Source organism: Gymnoscopelus microlampas (genome assembly GCF_963454915.1).
Source record: "Gymnoscopelus microlampas genome assembly, contig: SCAFFOLD_25, whole genome shotgun sequence".
NCBI classification, from domain to species: domain Eukaryota; kingdom Metazoa; phylum Chordata; class Actinopteri; order Myctophiformes; family Myctophidae; genus Gymnoscopelus; species Gymnoscopelus microlampas.
The window spans coordinates 948,043-955,136 of NW_028155862.1; positions in this window are offsets into that span (position 1 = coordinate 948,043).

A 7,094-nucleotide genomic window follows, 5' to 3' on the forward strand; every position below is an offset into this window, starting at 1 on the left:
CGGTGGGGGCCGGGGGGTCCCCGGGGCCCCGTGGAGAGCCGGGCAAAAGCCCATCTTTGGCCGTTTTCACTTCTGGACTTAGTCATTTTCACAGATGGTGACTTTTGGACTTTGAAAAATTCACACATGTTGACCTCTGCAGATAGAATATTTCCCATAGTGGCTGCATTGACCCACTTGACCCTTGACCCCTTGACCCCGCCCCCTCTGTGGGCGTGGCCTGGGGGGCGTGGTTTGGAGCCGGGGGCGTGGCCTTTCGGCCTGGGGGGGGGGGTGGCTTAAAGCCCTGTGGCGTGAAAAACAGCAGATCTACAAGCCGGTAGGTCACAGCTCTATGAGCTTGTAGATCTGATATCCGGTGGGCGGGGCTTGAAGCTGGGGGCGTGGCCTATCACCATGGCGGCGTGGTTTGGAGCTGTGGGCGTGGCTTATCACCTTTGGGGGGTGGTTTCAAGCCGGGGGCGTGGCCTCTGCCCTTATATTGGGGCTTTAAGACGTGTGCTTGTCCTCTGTCGTCGAGGGGGGTGTGGTTTGAAGCTGGGCTTCTGTAAAGTGGCTACAACCACACGCCAAGGCCACAGCTTGTGCCAAACTCGCTCACAGGTACTTGGTTTTCAACACTTCATCAGGGGAGAGCGCGAACGCAGTCCCCCACTACCAGAAATTATGCAGTCGAGATTCCCACATTTGGGGAATTCGCACGGGTCAGCAAAGCACGGAGTGCAATGGCTGAGCCTCGCCGTGGGTGAACCACCTTCGTGATCATGGTGTCTCCCCTGCCAGGTAAGTATGCCTCGCTGGCGCGTGGCGTGGAGGCAAGGACCCACGCGCGTGCGCGTCCCCTGACGGTTCGTACGTCGACCGCATTGAGCGGACACACATTTTACGAACCTCGTGGACGCTAGCTGTCGATTGTTGGGTTGGGGAGGAAAATGGGCTACACGTTGACTCGTACATGCGCTGTTTTTTGGAAGTGGAATCCCCTACTTTAGAACCACTTTGCAAAACAACGCGTCGCCCACAGGAGCAAAGCGTGTTTATTTACTCACGTGTTCTTTCAACAAGGCGATAGGAGGTGCACCGTTCCCGGCGGCACTGCAGTGCCGGGTCAATGCGTGGAGCGAACGGAGCAAGCCCCTGTTTCGACTCCCGAGTTCAAAAATCCGTTTAATATGTAGTCCCCATATAGGGGACATATCAGATATTAAACTGATAAGAACAGATACTACACTTGATCTTAGCCAAAAGGCCGAGAAGCGATAACCCCTTAACTGACTGCCCGAACGCCCGCACTCTCCGCTGATTCCATTCTCACCCGGCGTGACACCCACCTGTCGCCCTCGTGAAGCTGTGGGCGTGGCTTACAGCTGCGGGCGTGGCTTATCGGCTTAGGGGCGTGGCTTACAGCAGCGGGCGTGGCCTATCGGCTTGGGGGCGTGGCTTACAGCTCCGGGCGTGGCTCGTAGATCTGATGTCTTGCCCGCTCGCCTTCCTGCGGCAACTCATACTTTGTCATCTTCCGTAAAGTAGCTCCAACGAGACGTTAAGGCCACAGAGTGACACGAAGGCGCTCCCGCCTACCTCGACCTCAAACACGCCCGCATACCACGGCTCGTTTCATTCAACAGCTGAGTCGGCCTCGTCCAAAGGGCAAGGCCATCCAAAAATATGCATAACTCATGAATGTCCCTCTCCACGGAAGTCTTTAGTAAAAGGCGAAAGGCTTATTCGTCATGAAGAGAGACCCGAGTAATTCTGACCTCTCTCCGCCGTGGCCGGCAAAGGCGCCAGCCACGCCGATCAACCATTCAGCGGCGCACGCTCTTAGCTTTCTGGCAACATGGCAATACACCCCCCACACTCTCTGAGTCAGGTTATTCAGTGTGTGTGTGTGTGTGTGTGTGTGTGTGTGTGTGTGTGTGTGTGTGTGTGTGTGTGTGTGTGTGTGTGTGTGTGTGTGTGTGTGTGTGTGTGTGTATGTGTGAAATAGGGAGCGTGGCCTTGTTGAACATTATACAATGTTACATTTTTTTTGGGGGGCTGAAATGGACAGAAAACAAAAAAAAAATGATAACAAAAGAAAAATCCCCCAAAAAACAGACATTTCAGAGAGGCACTAGGGGGCGCTACAACTTATAAAGCTTGTGTGGGCTGCCGAACACGGAACTGCGCGTCACTGTGCTTCCACCTGGCCCGGTGGCGTCCTCTATGAAGGCCCCGGTTTGGCGTGGGGGGGCCTTCAACAGGGCATCTTTTCAGCTCTCGCACCCCAATAAGGGAGCCCTTGCACGGCCGGACTTCGGCCTGTGGTGCCATGGCTCTCTGGAAAAAAACGAGCTATATCCCCAGGGGCGAGGCGAACTAACGCCCGCGGGCTTGGGTCTGGACTCCTCAGGGGGCGCTTAAGAGTGGGTCCCCGGGTTCGGATGGAGAGCCGGGTACAGGGCTTAGCTGGGATCTGGCTGGGCACCTCGGTGGGGGCCGGGGGGTCCCCGGGGCCCCGTGGAGAGCCGGGCAAAAGCCCATCTTTGGCCGTTTTCACTTCTGGACTTAGTCATTTTCACAGATGGTGACTTTTGGACTTTGAAAAATTCACACATGTTGACCTCTGCAGATAGAATATTTCCCATAGTGGCTGCATTGACCCACTTGACCCTTGACCCCTTGACCCCGCCCCCTCTGTGGGCGTGGCCTGGGGGGCGTGGTTTGGAGCCGGGGGCGTGGCCTTTCGGCCTGGGGGGGGGGGGGGGGGGTGGCTTAAAGCCCTGTGGCGTGAAAAACAGCAGATCTACAAGCCGGTAGGTCACAGCTCTATGAGCTTGTAGATCTGATATCCGGTGGGCGGGGCTTGAAGCTGGGGGCGTGGCCTATCACCATGGCGGCGTGGTTTGGAGCTGTGGGCGTGGCTTATCACCTTTGGGGGGTGGTTTCAAGCCGGGGGCGTGGCCTCTGCCCTTATATTGGGGCTTTAAGACGTGTGCTTGTCCTCTGTCGTCGAGGGGGGTGTGGTTTGAAGCTGGGCTTCTGTAAAGTGGCTACAACCACACGCCAAGGCCACAGCTTGTGCCAAACTCGCTCACAGGTACTTGGTTTTCAACACTTCATCAGGGGAGAGCGCGAACGCAGTCCCCCACTACCAGAAATTATGCAGTCGAGATTCCCACATTTGGGGAATTCGCACGGGTCAGCAAAGCACGGAGTGCAATGGCTGAGCCTCGCCGTGGGTGAACCACCTTCGTGATCATGGTGTCTCCCCTGCCAGGTAAGTATGCCTCGCTGGCGCGTGGCGTGGAGGCAAGGACCCACGCGCGTGCGCGTCCCCTGACGGTTCGTACGTCGACCGCATTGAGCGGACACACATTTTACGAACCTCGTGGACGCTAGCTGTCGATTGTTGGGTTGGGGAGGAAAATGGGCTACACGTTGACTCGTACATGCGCTGTTTTTTGGAAGTGGAATCCCCTACTTTAGAACCACTTTGCAAAACAACGCGTCGCCCACCTCTACGGCAGGAGCAAAGCGTGTTTATTTACTCACGTGTTCTTTCAACAAGGCGATAGGAGGTGCACCGTTCCCGGCGGCACTGCAGTGCCGGGTCAATGCGTGGAGCGAACGGAGCAAGCCCCTGTTTCGACTCCCGAGTTCAAAAATCCGTTTAATATGTAGTCCCCATATAGGGGACATATCAGATATTAAACTGATAAGAACAGATACTACACTTGATCTTAGCCAAAAGGCCGAGAAGCGATAACCCCTTAACTGACTGCCCGAACGCCCGCACTCTCCGCTGATTCCATTCTCACCCGGCGTGACACCCACCTGTCGCCCTCGTGAAGCTGTGGGCGTGGCTTACAGCTGCGGGCGTGGCTTATCGGCTTAGGGGCGTGGCTTACAGCAGCGGGCGTGGCCTATCGGCTTGGGGGCGTGGCTTACAGCTCCGGGCGTGGCTCGTAGATCTGATGTCTTGCCCGCTCGCCTTCCTGCGGCAACTCATACTTTGTCATCTTCCGTAAAGTAGCTCCAACGAGACGTTAAGGCCACAGAGTGACACGAAGGCGCTCCCGCCTACCTCGACCTCAAACACGCCCGCATACCACGGCTCGTTTCATTCAACAGCTGAGTCGGCCTCGTCCAAAGGGCAAGGCCATCCAAAAATATGCATAACTCATGAATGTCCCTCTCCACGGAAGTCTTTAGTAAAAGGCGAAAGGCTTATTCGTCATGAAGAGAGACCCGAGTAATTCTGACCTCTCTCCGCCGTGGCCGGCAAAGGCGCCAGCCACGCCGATCAACCATTCAGCGGCGCACGCTCTTAGCTTTCTGGCAACATGGCAATACACCCCCCACACTCTCTGAGTCAGGTTATTCAGTGTGTGTGTGTGTGTGTGTGTGTGTGTGTGTGTGTGTGTGTGTGTGTGTGTGTGTGTGTGTGTGTGTGTGTGTGTGTGTGTGTGTGTGTGTGTGTGTGTGTGTGTGTGTATGTGTGAAATAGGGGGCGTGGCCTTGTTGAACATTATACAATGTTACATTTTTTTTGGGGGGCTGAAATGGACAGAAAACAAAAAAAAAATGATAACAAAAGAAAAATCCCCCAAAAAACAGACATTTCAGAGAGGCACTAGGGGGCGCTACAACTTATAAAGCTTGTGTGGGCTGCCGAACACGGAACTGCGCGTCACTGTGCTTCCACCTGGCCCGGTGGCGTCCTCTATGAAGGCCCCGGTTTGGCGTGGGGGGGCCTTCAACAGGGCATCTTTTCAGCTCTCGCACCCCAATAAGGGAGCCCTTGCACGGCCGGACTTCGGCCTGTGGTGCCATGGCTCTCTGGAAAAAAACGAGCTATATCCCCAGGGGCGAGGCGAACTAACGCCCGCGGGCTTGGGTCTGGACTCCTCAGGGGGCGCTTAAGAGTGGGTCCCCGGGTTCGGATGGAGAGCCGGGTACAGGGCTTAGCTGGGATCTGGCTGGGCACCTCGGTGGGGGCCGGGGGGTCCCCGGGGCCCCGTGGAGAGCCGGGCAAAAGCCCATCTTTGGCCGTTTTCACTTCTGGACTTAGTCATTTTCACAGATGGTGACTTTTGGACTTTGAAAAATTCACACATGTTGACCTCTGCAGATAGAATATTTCCCATAGTGGCTGCATTGACCCACTTGACCCTTGACCCCTTGACCCCGCCCCCTCTGTGGGCGTGGCCTGGGGGGCGTGGTTTGGAGCCGGGGGCGTGGCCTTTCGGCCTGGGGGGGGGGTGGCTTAAAGCCCTGTGGCGTGAAAAACAGCAGATCTACAAGCCGGTAGGTCACAGCTCTATGAGCTTGTAGATCTGATATCCGGTGGGCGGGGCTTGAAGCTGGGGGCGTGGCCTATCACCATGGCGGCGTGGTTTGGAGCTGTGGGCGTGGCTTATCACCTTTGGGGGGTGGTTTCAAGCCGGGGGCGTGGCCTCTGCCCTTATATTGGGGCTTTAAGACGTGTGCTTGTCCTCTGTCGTCGAGGGGGGTGTGGTTTGAAGCGGGGCTTCTGTAAAGTGGCTACAACCACACGCCAAGGCCACAGCTTGTGCCAAACTCGCTCACAGGTACTTGGTTTTCAACACTTCATCAGGGGAGAGCGCGAACGCAGTCCCCCACTACCAGAAATTATGCAGTCGAGATTCCCACATTTGGGGAATTCGCACGGGTCAGCAAAGCACGGAGTGCAATGGCTGAGCCTCGCCGTGGGTGAACCACCTTCGTGATCATGGTGTCTCCCCTGCCAGGTAAGTATGCCTCGCTGGCGCGTGGCGTGGAGGCAAGGACCCACGCGCGTGCGCGTCCCCTGACGGTTCGTACGTCGACCGCATTGAGCGGACACACATTTTACGAACCTCGTGGACGCTAGCTGTCGATTGTTGGGTTGGGGAGGAAAATGGGCTACACGTTGACTCGTACGTGCGTTGTTTTTTGGAAGTGGAATCCCCTACTTTAGAACCACTTTGCAAAACAACGCATCGCCCACCTCTACGGCAGGAGCAAAGCGTGGTTATTTACTCACGTGTTCTTTCAACAAGGCGAAAGGAGGTGCACCGTTCCCGGCGGCACTGCAGTGCCGGGTCAATGCGTGGAGCGAACGGAGCAAGCCCCTGTTTCGACTCCCGAGTTCAAAAATCCGTTTAATATGTAGTCCCCATATAGGGGACATATCAGATATTAAACTGATAAGAACAGATACTACACTTGATCTTAGCCAAAAGGCCGAGAAGCGATAACCCCTTAACTGACTGCCCGAACGCCCGCACTCTCCGCTGATTCCATTCTCACCCGGCGTGACACCCACCTGTCGCCCTCGTGAAGCTGTGGGCGTGGCTTACAGCTGCGGGCGTGGCTTATCGGCTTAGGGGCGTGGCTTACAGCAGCGGGCGTGGCCTATCGGCTTGGGGGCGTGGCTTACAGCTGCGGGCGTGGCTCGTAGATCTGATGTCTTGCCCGCTCGCCTTCCTGCGGCAACTCATACTTTGTCATCTTCCGTAAAGTAGCTCCAACGAGACGTTAAGGCCACAGAGTGACACGAAGGCGCTCCCGCCTACCTCGACCTCAAACACGCCCGCATACCACGGCTCGTTTCATTCAACAGCTGAGTCGGCCTCGTCCAAAGGGCAAGGCCATCCAAAAATATGCATAACTCATGAATGTCCCTCTCCACGGAAGTCTTTAGTAAAAGGCGAAAGGCTTATTCGTCATGAAGAGAGACCCGAGTAATTCTGACCTCTCTCCGCCGTGGCCGGCAAAGGCGCCAGCCACGCCGATCAACCATTCAGCGGCGCACGCTCTTAGCTTTCTGGCAACATGGCAATACCCCCCCCACACTCTCTGAGTCAGGTTATTCAGTGTGTGTGTGTGTGTGTGTGTGTGTGTGTGTGTGTGTGTGTGTGTGTGTGTGTGTGTGTGTGTGTGTGTGTGTGTGTGTGTGTGTGTGTGTGTGTGTGTGTGTGTGTGTGTGTGAAATAGGGGGCGTGGCCTTGTTGAACATTATACAATGTTACATTTTTTTTGGGGGGGCTGAAATGGACAGAAAACAAAAAAAAAATGATAACAAAAGAAAAATCCCCCAAAAAACA